Here is a 20,105-nt window from a genome sequence, read left to right on the forward strand (position 1 = left end):
CCTTGCAGTACAACAGAAACCTAAAAACATTATTTGTAGTTGTTATTCTTAGTTGTTCTGCTGCCTAAATACCACAGGGTCTGATTATGAAGTTATTGAGCTGCACATACGTTACGACCTGCTTAAGTTCGAGGTCACAGCGTCTGTAGAGCAGCTGGAACATAATGAAGTCTACAAGGTTAAAGTTTTCTCTTCAGTTATTGTTCTTTCTGCTGCTTGGTTTGATGGAGCTGAGAGCTTTTGTTTTTATTATTGTTATTATAATTATCATGAATATTTTACTCTCTAGAAGCTTTAAAATAGTGTTTGTGTTTGAAAAAATTGATTTAAGAATTGAACCGAAACATCTGTCCTTCTGAAAATCGCCCAAAGGCACGGAGACAAAGTCAAAGGATGCAACCTGTAACTTTCTCTTCCTTCATGTCAGGACCATCATCCATGATTTATATAAAATGCATATAGCAACAGTAGCACTTTAGTTTGGACTTTATGATTTCTGTAACTGGAAAATATTATTTTGTTTAAAGACAGAAGTGACCGCATAGTTGCAACATCAAAGGGAAATATTAATTAATTAGCATCAAGTATATTTGTTGCTTAAGCGTTTGCACTATAACTTAAGTAGGATTATAACTTTTAAGGAAGGAAAGATTTCAGATATTTAGTTCACTGCTTCAGTTATTTTATATGAAATTAAAACATTTACGTTGGTCAAATATGATGCTCTAAATCAAATAAAAGTTTGAAAATAAATGATGTATTTTTAAATGCTGCAACAAATGTTCACAAAAAGTAACTATAATTAAAACCAGTTAAACAAAATCAAATGTTTGAATCATGCTTAACCAAATGCCAGGCTGGAGAGCTGAACCTAAAGTATACGTAGAAAGATTTCAACATCTGAGCAGTTTTTAATGTTTTTATCACATATAAATGTCACAGCAGTGGGTCCTGGCCCAATGCTTTGTGTTTTTGGTTTTCTTTGACTCTTGTTTTTCTTGGTTTTTGTTCTTCTTATTTATCAGGCTCTCAGTAATCTTAGTTCTCCCTCCCTCAGTGTTCATTTCAGCCTGTGTTTAGTTTCTGTTCCCGTGTCCCACGTTTCATCGTTTCATGTCGAGTCAGCCCTGTCTCTCTGTTTCCTGTGTCTCCCCAGTCAGCCCCGCCTCCCTCGGGCACTCATGTGTGATACAGAGTAATAAACCTGACTACATTTGCTGCACTCTCTTTATTACCTGTTACTTTAAAATTCATACACTAATTATGTCTGCCCATCTCTCTAATGTGAAGGTCAAAGGTCAACATCCCAGTGACATAAGAATAATCCCAAAGGGGCAAAGGCAGCGGTTAATTTAGCACATTTAGCATTAAGGGTACAGCAAGGATGTACTTTTACTTATTGTGGCAGGGGTGTGGTCTCTGGCCTGCTGCAGTGGAGGCTGGTGGCGGGACGTTGGACGGCACAGGTGAGGGTGATGGAGCTCATGACTCTCCCCTTTATAGTGACGGAGGAGACTGGCGTGGGGGAAGCGTGTAGTGGAGGAAGCCGAGGAGAGAGCTGGTTTCTGGCTACAAAGACGGCGTCAAACCAGAAAAGATTGCTCGTGGTCAAATAATGTGTCAATCACCTGTGAATCAAACTGTGTGTGGCTCAGTTCATGTCACAGTGTTGTTTAGTATATCTTCACTTGTCTCACTCTCCTTCTGTTCTGTCCATCAGGACGATCCTCAGCGCTTACACAGATCCTCCATCGATGTTTTGGATCCAATCAGTGATCAGTTCTACGAGGAGGCCTGGATGTTCACCAGCGCTCGCTACACCTCCATCTACCAGAAGGTGAGTGTACTCCTTTGTACTCAGATTAACATTTTACTTCTTAAAATACATTTTCATATATGAGCTTTCTATTATTTCATGGGCCATTTAATCAATATTAAAATTACAAGCATATCAACAAAGGTGAAGCTGGTTTTTTCCACTTGCTGTCACACAGTCATGGAGGAATACAATAAATACATAATCAGTCATAGATCCTGAACAATGACATTAAAAGAAAGTCTGTGGCTCTAAAAACTAAACAGTATAAAGACATGCTCCAAGCTGCTGTTTCTCTCCTACTCCTCCAGGTTTTCCACTGTCGGCCATCCAGCGATGCTGGAGGGCTACCTGGCCAATGCTGGCCTACACAAAGAGGTCCCGGCTCGGAGGAGCTGAAGAAGATCCTTGCCTTCCTCGTCAGTTTCCTCTTCAGTTCCTATCCCAACGAAACCTTCTTGCACCTATTAGCTCCAAAGAGGCTATGGTGCCCGTGGAGGTCTGGACCTGAGGCCTGTGCTCATCACGTGGATAGAAAACACTCTGACACCATTCTGGAGGTCTGATGGGACTCTGACCAAAACACAGATGAAATAAAACTTGTGGCTGGAGCTTTTAAAATGACTTTTTCACCTCATAGATTAATGCTCATGATTGCATGTTAGCAAGACAGCATCTCCCCAAGGTGAAACTCTCAGGAGACATTTACTCTTAAACTGTAATCTGGTTGAGACTACTTGAGGAGATCTTAGTAGCGAGTATGTGGATTTAGTCTCTTCACCAACAGCAGACAGACCCATGCCAAGAAAGCAGACATGTTCTCAAAGAAAGCCGAGAGCAGAGATTGGAAAAAGCTAAAAAGAAAAAGCTGCAGCTTCAGACGACTATCTGCCTGTAAGGCTGAAAAAGTCCAGTTACGCTCTATTTTGGAAAAGCTCCCAGTTTTGGTAACCTGGACTTTTATTTCCCCTCTTCTGCTACAGATGTTGACTGTGACCTCAGAGGCCAACTGGACCACACAGCTGCAGCAGGAGTGAGGGAGAGGAGTCTTCATCCAGCTTCAAAGAAAACATCCAGGTAAAGTGACGTGGATCAGCGGATAAAGCCGTCTCCACTTTCAAAGGAGATCCTCTGAGAGAGAGACTCTCTGAGCCGTTTTAGCCTCAAATTATAGGACTTTATAGTACAGCAACACTTTTAAAGGACAAAAATAACATAAACTGTGACTGTAATACAAACAAAGTATTGCATGTGTTTTTAAAAGTGTTCCTCCGATGGGCAGGATATCACTATTAGACTGTCCCACCAGCCAACTTCAACAAGAGACCACAGCAGCATTCAGTGATCAGCACAGATGTTCCTCTAACACTCAGCATCTGATCCCTGTTGGTCTGTGTGCTTCTGCTTTTGCTCAGTTAGAAACCCTGCAGCAACCCGACCCAAAACTGTGTCTTCTTGTTGGCCTCAACGTTGAAGTGTCAAACGTCCAACATCTGGAAAGGAAACCACGCCAGTGTACTGTGATGTTTCACCAACATGTGGCAGACGCTGGTCCTGCCTTTCATGCTGACATCAGCAGAGAGCCCCGCCTACCTCAAAGCCTCCCCTGTCATGTATTGATCAGGATGATTATGAAGATGAGCGAGTGCAAATAAGACTGTAAAAGTCCACGAGCAGAATGTTTGGATGCTTTCTAATGATTCATGAATATCATGAGAGTGTTTGTGTGTTTTGTCTTTTCTTTGCTGACGTTTGTTACTAACAAAGACAATTTACGCTCTGTGTGTGTTTTCATCCTTACCAGCCGCACTCTAACTGCAATGAAGGAAACAAACTGTAGAAATGGTCGACTCAGTGACTTCATAAAATATTGAAGTGGTTCAGGTAGAGCCAGTTTTTAAATGACCATGAACACTGAGCGTATTGTATCTGTACAGCATGTTTTTCTATTAGACAGATTTGTAACAGAGGCCTTGCTCTCAGTAAGTTTGAAATCCTTTTCTGATTTATTTTGTAATCTCTGATCTTTGTGTATCCTGCTCAGTTTGCATGCTGCCTGTAGGAGTTTCTGTCTTTGTATTTGAAGAGAATTCATTGAATATACTCAGCTGCTTCCCTTTGGTGCCTCACACATCACTGAAGTTTTTCAGTGTCCAGTTATTTGTTTTTAATAGCTGTTTGAATTCTCTGTATGTTTGACCCTGTAGACTGTTTAATGGACTGCTCGTCTTCCTGTTTGTAACCACTGCCTGTTTAGGACTAAAGATTTGGATTTTTGACTTGAACACAGCCTCTGCGTGTCGTCCCTTTGTGTCCTCGTCCTCTGTGTCACAGATGTTTCCATGATAATAACACAGCTTTCCCACAGTGGCTTGCAGCAGCATTTATTCACAGCACATTTGAGAAAGGTTCAGATTAACTCGATGAGTTTATATTCAGAATGATTCTGACAGTGGGCCACTGTGAATTGTGATCTTTCATCAGGTCAATGTTTAAGTTCAGTATTTCAAAGCAGGAGCTATGAACAGTCATCATGTTGGCATTAGAATTATTATTATTAATCATTATTAATAATGTCGTTACTCATGTATAACTTTGATTAGTATACATGAATTTTATCAATAGTAAAAATAATGAATAATTCATGTATAACTTTTATTGTGTTTTGCATATTAATTATATTTAAATAGAGATGTTGACCCTGTCTCTACAGTAGCATCAGTGTAACATACATTATTGGTCCAAGCTGTCATAAATGGGGAGCCTGATCCTTTATTATGAAAACATGACGAGTATTTTTCTTGTCAGTTGGGAAGAAGTTGGTCTTTTTTTCCTTCTTTTTGCTCAGTTTGTCTTTTCTTTGATAATTGAAACTCTGATCAAACCTACTCATGTTCACAGCATGTAAAAGCAGCTGACAGTCCGTGGCATTGTTGTTTGTAGAGGTGCAGTGTAGTGGGAGCATAAATCAAAAGAAAACAGTAACATTTATGTAATAAAACATCTGAATGAAAATGAACAGGCCCTTTATGAACTTCAAAGGGATCTGAAAACAACACTTTTTAAAAGAGTATCTTGGGGTGTAGGTGGTCAAAATAGAAAACTGAGCTGAGACTCTAAGTTCAATCCATCCATTGGTTTTTACTTAGGAGGAAGAAATGTCAGGCTGGTGCAGGCTGGTTAGGTGCATGTGGTTATCTTTACCTAAATGAGTTCACTTTGTGGCTGCCAGGTTGGGCAGAAGTACCTGTCCCCTGTTAGGCTTAGCAAGGTTCTCCAGGAGTTTCTCCATGGGTAGAGCTTCTAGCTCCTCCAGCACATCTGTGGCCGTGCAGGCTGCCACTTTCTTGGTTGCTCTTTTTACCCCACTGGTTGTGAGTGTCTAAATACCCCCACTAGCTCGCTTTGGCTGCAGTTAACTTGGGAGGAAGGGGTGGGTGTCCCATGACTAGATGAAAAACAATTATCTGGGACACATAAATATAATAACACATGCATATATCTCTATCAGTTTTTCTTTCTCTCAGAAACATTGGATCTAAATTGCAAATGTGTTCCAGTTATACTGTTACTGTGTGACAAAGTGGATGAGCTGCAATGGTCTCCATTTGTCCCATATGTGTTTACTTCTTCTTCTTCTTTTGCATATTAAACACATTATTGTGTTACACACAATACATTCTTAGTTAGCGTATTGTCTGTCTTGTCTTAATGTTGGTTTAAAATGGAGCACTGTAACAAAAAATAATTTCCCCCAGGGATCAATAAAGTATTCTGATTCTGATTCTGATTCTGATACATACAAAACTCATCCATCTCCTCCTCCTCCTCCTCCTCCTCCTCTGTCTCTAACAGAGCAGCAGTGTATGTGGACTGTCCTGCTGGCACTCTGTCCTTCTACAGAGTCTCCTCTGACACTCTGATCCACCTCCACACCTTCAACACCACATTCACTCAAACTCTTTATCCTGGGTTTGGGTTCTGGTCTCCTGGTTCCTCAGTGTCCCTGTGCTGAGTGGAGTGTAAAGAGTGTCTCCTGTTACAGAAACACTCTGACTGTTGAACAGATAGTTCAGTCTGTACATGTCTGTCTCTTTCACTCACAAACACGTTTTCAGATTCATGGATTCAATCAGTTGATGTTTGAAACTCTTCTAAATGATTCCTTGTAAACTTCTTCAGTCACAAACAAACAGGAAGTGATGTCACATGTGTTCCTGTCCACACAGCAGAATGAGTCTTGCTGACAGTGATGTACAAACAGAGTGAGCATTTCTGAGGCCCAAAATAAACTGAGTAGTTCACTGAATGAACAATGGACTGTGAGCTCAGTTCCTTCATCATTAGTATGGATTATATATGTATATGTATTATATTAGTATCATATATATCAGGTGCTGCTGCTTTCAGTCATTGTGCAAATGTGCTGTTTGTAAGCTTGTAAAGCTGCAGTCAGCTGAGACTGAAGAAGTCACCTGATCAGTGAGCAAACGTTTCTGAAAACGTCCAGATGAACAGAATCAACCTTTTGGGATCAGCCAGCAATGCAGCATCATTGTTGTTCAGCTTCAGAGGTTTGCAGGAATGAACTGATGACCAGAAACAGCTGCAAAGTCCAAGAAAATACCAGCTGGAGTTCAGCTGCATTTGAAGAAGTCAAAGAAAAGTAAGGATGGCAAAGGGCGACGTTTTCTTCCAAAGAGCTGCAAACATGGTCGACGCCTCATTAGAAGAATCATCTGGACATTTGTGAGGAACTCTAACCAAGAAAGCAACGTCACACAGATCCAACAGACAGTTTCCATGACTGCAAGTGTTGAGTGGAAAAATGCTACATTGCATTATTGCATCCTCTCACCACAGGAGGCGCTGTTGGCACCACTGATTGCTGATCAGCTGTTCTCTGATGATCTGATTGATACTGTGAATAACGGGACTCACTGAACTCTGTGACACAGTGAAGATTACAGAGTTTAACTTCACCCTTTAAGACTGACCACAGAACCAAGTCCGCCAGAGCTTTTGTTATATTTTTACATGCTGTGGAGCCATTTGTGGGAGCATTTCAAGTTGCTATACATCAATACAACTGTTATAGCCCTAATTTTAATAATATGTGTGCATTAAGTCCATAGTAACTACATAAACTGCAAAAAAACCCTCTGCTCATCCATCTCTGTGTGTATCAGGATACATTTGGTTCATAATACACAGAAAAATCAGAGTTATTACCTGTAATAAATGTGAAAGATTCCTGCAGTGATAACCAGGCAGGACTGAAACACATCCAAGCTGTCACCACGGTAACAGCACCGCCCATCCACAGGTGAGGGGAGGAGCAAAAAGAGGGACTTTGACCATTTTATACTAAAAACACTCAACTAATGTTTCTAATATGAAACAAATAAGCCCACATTAATGTGAGCGTTTATTAAATAATAATAATGATGATTTCCTCCTGATCTCATTTCCACAGCAGAGAAAACTGTGGTGTATATTGAGGTGGAGGGTGTGGTCTGTGGCTCAGGTGTAGAGTGAGGGTGGGGTGCACCACAGCAGCATGCTGGGACTGCTGAGGGTGGAGGAGGGAGTGATGATGACATCAGAGCTGCAGCACAGAGACCAGTGAACACACAGTCTGTTCATCTTTGCATAGATACAATATACAGCACAATATTGAATGACAGACACGCTGTGGGAGCTTCCACAGATACACTGACGTCAGCATCCAGAGTCCTCCTGCTGCTCCCCCCTCAGAGCCCCGTGATCAGCACCAACACATTCAGTTAGATGACAGAGTCCAGCTGCAGCTAGAATCAGCTCCCCTCTGTGAACAACAGCACAGCGTCAGTGTTTCACACTCAGTGAAAGGAGGAAACAGCAGAAGAACACCATGTGTGCTACGTTTCCCAGGACACACTACAAACTGCACAAATACAGAGCAGCACGTGGAAGGACCTGGAGCTGCATTTACAGAGCTGCAGACAGCGTGATGTCCTGTATGGACAGGTGGAAGGAACCAAGTCCTCAGCTGGAACACTCGTGTTTGTCCACAGACAGGAAACACAGCAGGAAACTTCCTCACAGAAGTGCAGCTCATGGATAACACACTTCCTGTCAGTCAGAATGAGGCTGCAGCCAAACACAGAAAGGTGTTTTTGTCCAGATGAGCCCAGAGAAGAAACACGAGTGTTCACAGACATCAGAAGCTCAGAGAGGTGAAACATGAGGTTGGAGTCCTCGTCAGCATCCAGAAGAGCTGCTGTGAAACCCTGAGTACTCATGACAGACTCTGATGGCACAAACACATCATGATTCAAACAGAAAGACAAACATGGAGCTCCTGATCCTCCTGCATGAGAACAAGCTGACATGAGCGCTGTGTCTGAGAGTGTCTCCCTGTCACAGTGACAATAACACAGCTGCTGCTCACAGTCATTAAACTGACCTGAGGTCAGCTGTGCTCCTTACATATGAACCATGTGACCTCACATCAGTGCTGTGGATGACTGTAGTCATAGAAGAGTAGAGCTGTAGCAGGTGGTGTGAGGAGGAGGTGGTGTATTGTAGTTAACGCAGTACTGAAACACTCCAGCAGAGGGCGCTGTTAAGTCCTTATTGTAACACAGTTACTGTGTGCAGTTAGACTTCATACATAATCTGCACTTATTTCCATCAGACATGCTGTCAGTAAATGATTGGTTTCTATTGATTCTACTTCCTGTTGACTCGTTTGATGACAGTGAAACAATCACAGCTGATTGTGTGATGATGTAAACTGTCACTGTTACATTCAGTGTGTGTGACATAATGTTAGTGCAGGCTGATAACAGCCTGGTTCTGTTAGAAACACATGAACGTGTCCATAGATCAGTGTGTGTTTAACATGAGAGCTTCAGCCCTGCTGATGTGTTAAATAAAGACATGCAGGAAAACTGATGAGACTCTGAAATAACTCTTTATATTTATAATGTAACTCTGCATCAAAAGAACAACAAAGGATCCCAGACAGGTTTCTGTGAACAAAGACCATTCTGATGTTTCTGTGTTTCTAACACTTTGACATTATTAGTAAACAGACTGCAGTGAGCAGCATTTATAAAGAGCTTCTATATAAAGATATGACAGCTGTTTGACAAGTTTATCACTCTGTGTTTGGACCTGATCAGTCCAGCTGTTTACTTGAAACATGTTCATTTACCTGTTCTGTTATATTCATGTTCTTGTCTCTGTTGAAAACACATTTTAATGTCCCTCAGATTTTTCTCCCAGATGAATAAATATAAAAATGACACAAACTGACTGCAGCTACTTTTTGTCCTTTCTGTCAAAAACCTTCATGTGACTCATGAGAGACACGTTTCAGCTGTTTGTGACAGATCAGAGGCCAACAAGTCATTTATAACACTTTCCATCATTGTTTAAAGTTCTCAGTGTTTCTGTGTTGCTGCGTATAGGATCTCCCAGCATCATCACTGTGCTGTCCAATCATTGTGTGCGAGGTTACCCTTATAGTGCGATGTGTGTTTGCACAAAGAGAAGCATGTGTGTCAAATATAAATAAGCACAGAACAGAAACAGCTGCTCGTTTCTTCTGTTTAGAGTCAAGTTAGTGTTTTGTGTCTTTGTTTGAGGCCTGATGTCGAGCAGAGGTGTGTGTAACTGCACTGGTCTGTTATATGTGTGAAGTGTGTGCTTCTCTTCAGCATCATCTTTGTCACTGCTGATTCCTTTGTGTCATCATGTGTTGAGAAGAGAGAACAGTTATAACGGAGGAGCAAAAGGAAGCCCTGAAATCTGCATCAACAAGGAAGTGTTGGCTCACCAGTGATCCCAGCAGAGCCACTGGTTTGGCTCCAGTTGTTCTAGATTCAATGATGTTGTTGCTACAGATACATGTCAGCATCTTTATTGAATTTTATATGAAGCAGAAATGGTGTCATTAGGAGAAGAAGAGGAGAACAAGTCCGGCGAGGAGGCAGCAGCTCTTAAAGATGAAACAGCAGCTCAGCCCTGAGCTCAGAGAGCTGCACATGAAAAAGCTCCTCAAGCAGATCCTGTCAGAGGTTTGTCATCAACAGGAGGAACTGTTCACATCATAGGATGAAGATGCTGTCAGCTGGATGAAGAAGGTTATTTAATGCAAACGTTCACACTGAAGTCAAATTGTTGTCGTGTTGAACAGATTCATGTACTGATCGTCTCCAGAATGTTAGAAGAGCTTCAATGAATCATTAGAAACAACTTACAGCTGCACAGCTGTGTCAAACACATCTGTGTGTCATTGTGGGATTGTTGTGTTTCTACATGTGACACACGTCTAAAACATGCACACAATCTGAACACAAACAGGGACTCATGTGTTCCCACAGCCAGATGCTGAGAGCCATTTCCTTGTAGTCCTGTGTCTACATACATGAACCATTAGATGTTATTGGAATGATTGTCAGCTCTGATAGTTTCATGTGTGTTTAGCTGGACGCTGTTTGATCCTCGACATGTTTAAAGGTGTCCAGTCCTGAGACACTGGGGCTGGAAACAGCTGTGATGTCATTGGACTGTCACACAGACAGAAGTGCATGAAGTGAGCAGCCGAGGAGCCGCTGATGTTTTGGATTCAACAGCATTTGAAAGGTCGACACAGACACATTTGCACACAGAAAGCTGAATCTGTCATATGCCACAGTGAACTCACTGTTCAGTGTTTTTCAGGAAGCTTCTTAACTGCCTCTGCTGCCAAACAAGCAGCTGATGTCCTTGAGAAGAAGCTGAAGAAGTCTTCAACAACAAATACAGGAAGTGGACTTTCAAATACTAGATTCACTTTAGACTCACAGAGAAATGACTCAACCAGCTGTGTTTGACTCTATGAAAGGTCAGTGTGTGTCTGCACACAGACTGTTGTGTTGGACTGTTATTCAGTTGTCTGCTGAATGTTTTCAAATGTCTGCATCTCAGCTGTGATGAGGCTGGGGGTCATGGGAGGCCACCGTAGCAGCCTCTTCAACATCATGACATCATCATAAATGCTGCTGGACTGTCTGATGGGCTGACGGTGAAAAAGCCGTCGGGAAGGAAACAGAAGACATTTCAGAGGCTGCAGCAGATTTCTTTGATTCGGGGCCTTTTTCAGCTTTATTGGACAGAGCAGTGAAGATAAGTGACAGCAAAGCAGAGAGAAAGGGGGCGTGGCCCGGGTCAAAGCCAGGCCAGCTGCTCTCCACCTCGTGGTCACCTGCTCATCCTAGTGAGCTCCACCAGCAGCCCTTTCACACACTTTACACTGTCAAACACTGTGTGTGGACCTCAGCTAACAACAGGCTACATTTAAGTCTGGACTACATGCTTTTATATTGTTTTTATTCCATCAGCAGCTCAACATCATGAGCAGCTTTGACATAAAGACATCAAACTCAAGCTGACTTTAAACTACTTTTAATACAGGGGCTCAAAAACAACAACATCTTTATTATATATCAGGACACAAAGTCATTTCATCTCAAAGGGAAACAGCTTTATTTGGAATAACCAGCACTATCAACTGGTTTGGGATCTCCACCAGTTTCATGTCTTTGCAGCTTCTCCAACAAAGTTCCTGTAAAATCAGCATGTTTGTCTTTATTGGTTTGATAGTGATTGATTATTCAGTCCCAATCTGCTGTCATCTAAAGAACAAAATGATGTTTCTATGAGTCACAAAGCTCCAGATGTTGTCGGCTTCACAAAGAAAACAAAGAACTTAAACACAAAGTGTTTGGAGCCAAAATGTTCCCAAGCTGCTCTTTTTGAAATGGCAGAGGTACAGTGGTGTCTAACAGCACACTGTGGAAGGCAAACATGTTATTGTTGGATGAAACTTCATGAATCCTTTGTAGATTTGAGCTGTTGGAGCCTTTCTTTTCTCTTCAGGTGTACAGATGCTGAGGAGGCAGGTGAAGCAGGTGGAGCTGTTGTGATGCTGGCAGAGGGTGTGTCTTAGTAACTCTGTGAGGCAGAACTGGATCCAACATTGTGGATGTGTTGATGTTGGAGCCATTAAGAGTCTCTGGCCACACTGTAGGATTTCCCTTTGATCCACTGTGGGGGCATTTTGGAGTCTGTCAGTGAAACTCTTCATGTTTGTGTTTGACTCCAGTTTATAGAAACAGAGGAATGTGTCATGCTTTTGTTCGGCCTCCACAAATACACACATTTGTTCATTGGTTGGACTTTTTGGAAGGAGACACATTGAAAACCATGTTAATGAGATCTTGTTGTTTCCTGTGGATCCGACACAGAGAGTGGACTTCAGACAGAAAGCGTGGAAGAGATTTTAGAGGCCGTGTGTGGCAACAGGAAGTTTCTGTGTGTTTGCTGATCTTACATGTGGAAAACAACACGTGATGTTTGTGAAGTTCTACAATGATCATTGTTCTCACAGCATTTTGAGTGGGAACAGTTCAAACTGGGAGTAGTGGGAGTTATTTACTGATTGAAACAAGCTGAATGTTTCTGTGACGATGAAGATCAGCAGCTCAGCTGATCAATGAACTGACATCTATCAGTCGTTTCATGAGATGAAGTCATCAGCAGACATTTGTTCTGACTGTGTGATGAATGTCAGAAGGTCAGGGCTCTGCTTTAGTCACTGCTTGATGATCATTGGCTCATTGTTGAATCCAGGGCCCAGTCTGACCTCTGACCTTTGCTGCAGGTCTTCTGTGTTATCTCCACTTTCATGTCTGATCTTCTGCTGTATCGTCCAAAATAAACATCTGGATCATTTCCAACACTTCAGCAGATCTTTAGTTTGGGCAGTGCAGCACAGAATAACACATATTGTACTATACTGCCCACTTCCTGATCTTATTGGATCTGTGTGTGAGGTTGGTGAAGGAAACACATGTTTACTGAGTGAGTCGCTGCCATTAGGAACTAGTTTTTATATCACAGCCTGGAAATCACACAGGACCATTTCTGCAAGTGAAAAGTCGTCATTGGAGGAAAATGATTGTGTAGTTTGTGCGACTGAAGAATTGTCCCAACTACATGTGCTGCTGACCCTTGACCTTTTCTTTAGGTGCACAGAGGAGTCTGTGGGAACATCCAGAACTGAGGCATCTTGTGTACAAACGTGTTCAGACCAGATGTCAAATGATGTCAGATGTCATCCGTGAATGGATGCAACTGTGGATCGTTCCAATAAAATGAGGCAGTTTTGTAAGTACAAGCCCACTACAACCCATCATCAACATTTTAAATTACATTATACATCTTCACTGATATAAAGCACCACTATTTTAACCTGATTCACTTTTTCCACCCTAACAGTTCATTCCTCAAATCAAACAAGATATTTGACCCTAAAAAAATGCATCAACAAATAATTTTGTAATAAAATATTTATTCTTCAACTTTTACAAGTGAAATCAAACAAGTGTGTTTAAGAGTGAAACCAGAGTGGAAGCTGCTCATATAGAGTCCAACCCAGGCTAAAGTAAGCTGAGTAGAGCAGCACCATCAGTGTCGGCTCTCTGGACACGGTGCAAGATCGCCATCTGCAGGACAAAACTAGTTTTTCTCGCCCTCCTCGTCAACATCAAGATGATGTCATCGTACAGCAACTGATTCCCTGTCCGTCTGGAACAAAGCATTTACATTAAAAAGACATTTACAGAAAATACAAACACCAACAACACATCTCATCATCACATGATATTTTATTATTTATTATATTATATATTTTTATTGTACCATCAACATCAACAAATACCAGCATATTTTCTTTGAGATTGAGTAGAGTGGACCTTTCCCTTGGTTCACTTCCTGCTCGCAGCATCAGCTGACCTCTGACTTCCTGGTTAAGGTCTCTCAGCGTTGACTGGAATATCAAATCGGACTCACACCATGTTCTTGTAATGTGGTCATGTCTGTCCGCTGTTTGAAGAGCATCTCTGGCCTAAACACAATAGGAAGAACAACAACACGGCAAAAAAAACCAACACATTTCCATATTAGATGAAGGGCACCGTAACTGGAAATGGTAACATTCATCTGATGCTGCTTTGGATTTATCTTCTGTTTTAGATCAACTTTGATCACTTCGAGCCATCTTAAGTCCGTTTGTTCTAACTTCTCACTAACATCTCGTATGATTTAAGATCCCTGCTGTTCCCCAGCTGCCCTGTAGGTTTGTGCTTTGACCTCCAGAGGGCGACAAATCAGCACAGACAGAGAGCTCCATTCAAACTTTGCTGCCATCAGGAATAATTCTTCAAATATAATCATCAGTGTTTGAGCAGTTATGATATCAGGGACAATCTAGACATGTGTGACAATACTGAACATGTCACATGACACACCTCAAACATCATGTGATCCACTCTCAGTCTGCACTTTCATTCATGACTTCAACAGGTTGAAATGAGCTTTGAAGAAACATTCAGTGAAATAAATCTTTCATGGATTCATGTGAGCAGCAGATGAACTTTACAAAGAATCAGTGGATTTATCTTCTGTTTTAGATCAACTTTGATCACTTCGAGCCATCTTAAGTCCGTTTGTTCTTCTCACTCACTAACGTCTCGTATGATTTCAGATCCCTGCTGTTCCCCAGCTGCCCTGTAGGTGGCCTCAGTGTGTCTCACACCATTTACAGATGATTACAGGTCGTTTACAGTTCAAACAGGTCCAACATAAGAAATATGCAGAAAATATCCTGCTATAACAGTTTGGGTCAAAGTGCAGATGTTCCAGATGTTCTGAGTCTGTCTGTGTTTCATGTTAACATGTAGATGTTGGACCAAAGTGAAGCTTTTTGATGTGACAGCAGGAATGTGAAGTGTAACTCTGAGCTGTAGGAAATGAAACTAAACGGACTTTTTCTCCTTTATTTATAGGAAAGTGTAGGAGAGCAACAGATGAACAAGCGTTACTGTAACAGGAAACATCAGAGGACCTTTATGTTCATCATCATCACTGTTTCCTTGTTCTGTCACAAACACACAACACTTCCTGCTCTCTCTCTCTGATGGATCTGATTGGCTGTTTCATTCACAGGAGGTCAGGGCGTCACACAAACAGCTTTAACTGCACAACGACACACTTTAAATCATCTGCAGACAAACCTGTGTGTTTGATTTATGAAGAAATAATAAAGACGTGTGTACAGCTGTCCATGAAGCAGCTTCTCACACAAACTCTGACACTTCAGCCACTTTAATTCCTGCAAAGCTGCGTAATAAAGAGCTGTGACTGCTATGAGCTGCTGCTGATGACTGCATGAAGCTCTCAGCTGAAGCTTCTTTCATTTATTTTAATGTTAATGTCGCCTTTTTAAGTCTGTGTGAGGATTTTAATGACACACATTAAAGGAGCTTCTTTGATTAGAACCAAATTCATGTTGATTTTCAGCCTGAAATGATAAAAACTTTAATAATTCTGTTTATAATCATCAACCTGGAGACTAATGAAAAGTATAATAGTGAAAGAAAGCCTTTATTATTTGAGTAATGCCTGAATCTGCTCAGAGACAACACAGAGGTGTTGATGACAGTTTGACATTAACTGAATTAAAAACAAAGTGCTCTTATTGTGAAAATCTGCCTCCTACTTCTTTAAATCATTTGTATGTATTTTTTAACGTCACAGTGAAACATTGAGGCATTAATCTGACACAGTTTGATCAGCAGCTGTGTTTTCACTGACGTTTCACTTTGATTTGTTCAGACTGAGCAGAGAGGATCGGTTCTCTGTGTGCGCACTGCTGAGAAACACAAGCTCATTTCTGCTGTTTCATGAAAAGTGTTATGGAGGAACAAGAAGTTCAGCCTCTAAACTCTCAGCGTGAGGACTGAGTGAAGAGTTTCAGAGCAGAGAGTTTTGGCTCACAGCTTTTAGCGTCTACACAAAGAGACGATTACGCACTTGATCTGAGAACATCTCCACCTCCTACAAACAAACTCTCCTACGAGCAGCTGTCACAACCACAACAGGCAGAAGACTGGATTTCTTCAGGTCAGATTTCATGCAGTTTGCATAAATTGTGTGTCACAGACTTTGTAGTTCACATTTGTGTGACTCGTTTAAATCTTCTCCTCCTGAAAGTGAAACTCTTACAAACACATCAGGCCACAACCTGCTGCAGGTTAATGATTGATCTGAAGGCAGCTGACCTTTGAGCAGGAACTTGTGAGTCTTTTATTGTGTTTAGCACTGCCAAGTGCTGGCCTCTGCTTCCACCATCACATTTACACTGGTAGGTTCAGCACTGCTGCCTGCTTCAGACTGAATCCAGCAGCACAAAGACACAAGTTAATAAAATCAGCATCTATTCCTTTATCACTGCTTTGTTACAGAGGAGAACAACGCTCCAGTAACGCGTAATCCGATTACTTTTTTCAAGTAACGAGTAAAGTAAGGGATTACTATTGCAAAAACGGTAATTAGATTACCGTTACTTTCCCGTAGGAACGCTGCGTTACTGCGTTACTAAAACCGTGATTTTTTTGCGAGAATGTCTCACGACAGTGACGTAAGCGAGGGCGCCGTTAGTGACAACAGCTGTGTGCAGATCAACAATGGATCACATATCGAGTGCAGAGAGAGTATGAGCGTGCAGCGTTTAAAGCGTGGAAGTACTGACCTTACTTTGAGTTTGATTCCATAAAAAGTGACAAAAACATTAGTGTCCGCTGTGCGTGGGAAGAAAACTTCTTTTTACAGCGAAAAAACCCCTAAACTTCCAACAAGCACCGAGTAGCTACGACGTAATGGGAAACTCACAGAGAAACTCGCGGATTCTTCCACTGACCGCGGCACACCTGCACCAGGGTAAACCTCCGCCTGCCCTGCTCCTGCTTTACAGGTGAAAATAGAGCAACAGGACCGCTGAGTCTTTGACTTTATTTATTTTCTGCTGTGTTTTACTTGCATCTATTTGAAAGACTGAGTGTAAACACAAAAAATATTTTATTTTATGAGCTGGAATGTGCAGAAAATAGGTTTAAATGTTAAACTAATTTCTTCCAGTCAGAGAATGTTGCATATAATTTAATTTTTGCTTGATGCATAAAGTTAAAAGATTAAATCTAATAAAACAAGTTTTAAAAAGAGACTTTTCCATTTGATTACATTTTGTATGATGGATTATGCAGAAAAAGTAGAATTGGGCTGAAAGATCTATCACTTTATCACCTACTCAGGTTGGAAATCGGGTTTTTAAAAAGTAACTAAGTAATTAATTACTTTTGAAAATAAGTAATCAGTAAAGTAACGGGATTACTTTTTTTGGGAAGTAATTAGTTACTGATTACTGTTTTCAAGTAACTTGCCCAACACTGGACAGAGTGTTGGCTTCATCACCGACACACGTCACCACATCAGGAAACAGCTGGTTCAGTGAGTATTTAAGGTTCACTGCAGACAAACTGGAGAAAAACGAATCACATGAAACATTTGTTACTGGTTTCTGACCTCGTCGTAGAGACTCACATACCTGTGTTCTGCTATCAGTGTGATCACATGTGCTGGTACAGTTTGCCAGGTTGACCCATGTAACCTCCACTATCCTGTAGACGTGGAATATGTTTCACATATGGATCGCTTCATTACTCGACTATGACTGTGTGCTTCACAGGTGCTTACTGAAGTGCTGCTTTACACAAAACCAGACAGTAAAAATAAGAACTGCAGGTCCAGACCACAGGTTTATGTGTTGATAATGATGATGTGCAGTCACTCATTGTCACAGGATACTTCCTGCAATGATGCTACAGGTCACGCAGTTCTGCAGAAGTGGAGGAAACAGATGCTTTTCCTAACAGAGACACTTTAACGACTTAAAGAATCTAACTGACACACAAACCTCAGTTTGTCTGACATTCATGAGAGTAAACCGCTCCTGAATGTTCTGTTAGTTCACTGGATGATTGCTCCTGTTTACCTGACTTCAAATGTAAAGATCCCTGAGACAAACTCTCAGTTTCAGGCCACACGAGTTCAGCGGCGACACGATCGCACAACCAGCCGCGACATTAAAGGCTGACGCGCTCACTACCTTTGGTTACAGCGCTCCACTCTCAGCTCACACGACATACACAAAAATAATGACGCTGGATGCTTCTGTGTCCTCAGAAACACCAGATCGCTGTTCACGAGAAAAGGATGGAAACGGAGTGAGACATCGCTCCCGGCGGACACACAAACACTGTGCTAAGGTTTGTTTCAAAACTGAGCTCCTGGGTTGTGTAGCTGCTGAGCGAGCAGGTGGCACACAAAGACGTGCTGTCAGGAATCATTACATCGAGACTGACAGGACGTCACTGGTACATAAACACTGATCTGTGGTTTACTGACAATGTTCTCAACAACAGACGCACAATCCTGGTTTAGTCTGATTATTTGTGTTGTACGGTTTCGTTAGTCTGACGTGATATTAAGACGAGCTTTTAGGGACGTCAACAAAAGGATTTCACGTGCTGAGGTCATATTTATGAATCAATCTGAACAGCAAACAGCAAATACTTTACCTCTTTATTTTATAACACATATGAACACGTTATAGTAGATTTGTGCAATGTGTGTTTCACGTCTTTATGGGCGTATAGATCTGTAAACAGGCTGATGGGTGTGTGTCTGTTTATTGTAGCGGTGCAGAAATGTTAAAAATGATGATAATAACAACACTTCTCACATCAGGCTACAACACAAACCTCCTGATAGCTGCAAACAGCAAAACCCCCAACGACAGGCACACAAAGAGCGAGCAGGGACCCACCCTGACAGCATGTGAGCCTCCTACTACGACTCACTGTGGAGCAACACAACACCAGGAGACGGAGGATATGAGAGAGGATACAACTGCTGTGGGGGAGCAGCCACACACTCCACAGGAGACGACGGGGTGAGAGATGGTTCGGTGCTCCTAACATCATGTGGACGCTCGTCTGCACATAAACAAACCTCACCTAACCCCACCTCCTTTCTCTTTTTGCAGGGTGGGGTGCTCCATCCTTACACACTTTGCACCACGTGGCTCTCCATCTATTCGTTTACCTTCTTGGGTCTCTTCCTCCTCTGTCCCAGCCCGTTGAGGCGATCGCTGGGGTCCAGCCTGTAGTGGGAGTGGCTGTCCTCGCTCATCCTGTCCCCGTCCACGCCGGGTTATTCCTTTCTTCTTTCTGTCCTCTGAATCGAGCTGACCTCTCTCCTCTCTGGTCCTCGCTCTCTGAGCCGGCGGAGCATGAGAGAGAGGAGTGGTTGGGGAGAGGGAGGGGAGATGAGCGAGGGAGGGAGGGAGCACAATGGTGTTGCCATGGCAGCAGCTGCCACCAGTGTTTATGTGGAAACCAGAATAGTTGCCACACGTTGCCACACTCGCACACTCGGCAGCCACACGTTTGTGTGCGACCTGCCCGTGGCTTCCTCGTTACAGACACACCGAGAGGAAACGCTCAGACACAAGGGCCGAACATGAACGAACACTCGTGTGTGGGAGGAACAGGGCACAGACTCCACGCCGTCGTTAAAGATGGCGTGTGTGCTAAACGGAGCTGTGCGCTGATCGATCAGTCAAGTGAAAAAAACAAAGGAAGCTGTCTGGATGGAGTTTGCTGCTCCCACTAATCAAAGAGATGCATCACAGCTGGAGCTGATTGATGCACGAGCCACCGTTTGCACCACCGACTCCACGCTTGTGTTTCCTTTCTGCACCATGTTGTTAACACTGACCCCACACTGTGTTCATGAGCTAAAGAAATCAGGATGATTTCACGGACCCACACAGACCCACACAGACCCACACAGACACACACAGATTAAACATTAATGTTCCCAACACAGAGTTACATGAGAATGACAGGACATCATAGCCCCCCCTGCCCCCCCTGATATTACATCACTTCAATCCCAAACAGAAGGAAAGGAAAGATCAAATCTGTCTTGAACCTCTGCTTCAAAGTTACAGGAACACTGGAGTCACTCTCACTGTCAGAGACCTCAGTGTGTTGGAAGCTGCTAGAAGAAGCAGATGGGGGAGAGGAAGAGGAGGGCCACGGTGCTGATCTGAGGAAGTCTTCTGATCAAACCACAGCAGACCAACAAGTCTGACGTCGTTCTGATCCAACATGAAGGCTTCCATCTGTCTATTCTGTCACATCGCACACGTCTCAAGTCATCCTGTTCAACCCATCACAACATAATAGTAACAATAAAACAAAGGCAGTGGAGCGTTCACCACGAGCTTCTACAAAAGTGCACGTTCATTTTAATAAAACTGTTTTTACAGCAGTGTGCGAACATTAATATGTTG

The 20,105-nt window shown here is 42.4% G+C and overlaps 2 long non-coding RNA genes across 2 annotated transcripts in view; one reads left to right on the plus strand and one right to left on the minus strand.

The window, feature by feature from the left end:
- The window catches only part of LOC143420732 (uncharacterized), a 441,774-nt gene that overhangs the window by 53,474 nt on the left and 368,195 nt on the right, over positions 1 to 20,105 (minus strand). The gene's annotated exons all lie outside the window — the stretch shown is intronic.
- Positions 2,273 to 4,091, plus strand: LOC143420690 (uncharacterized). Its single transcript, XR_013100419.1, has 3 exons — positions 2,273 to 2,710; positions 2,800 to 2,893; positions 3,232 to 4,091. It is a non-coding gene; the product is annotated as an uncharacterized LOC143420690 (long non-coding RNA).

The sequence above is a fragment of the Maylandia zebra genome, linkage group LG2 (genome assembly GCF_041146795.1).
Source record: "Maylandia zebra isolate NMK-2024a linkage group LG2, Mzebra_GT3a, whole genome shotgun sequence".
Lineage (NCBI taxonomy): Eukaryota > Metazoa > Chordata > Actinopteri > Cichliformes > Cichlidae > Maylandia > Maylandia zebra.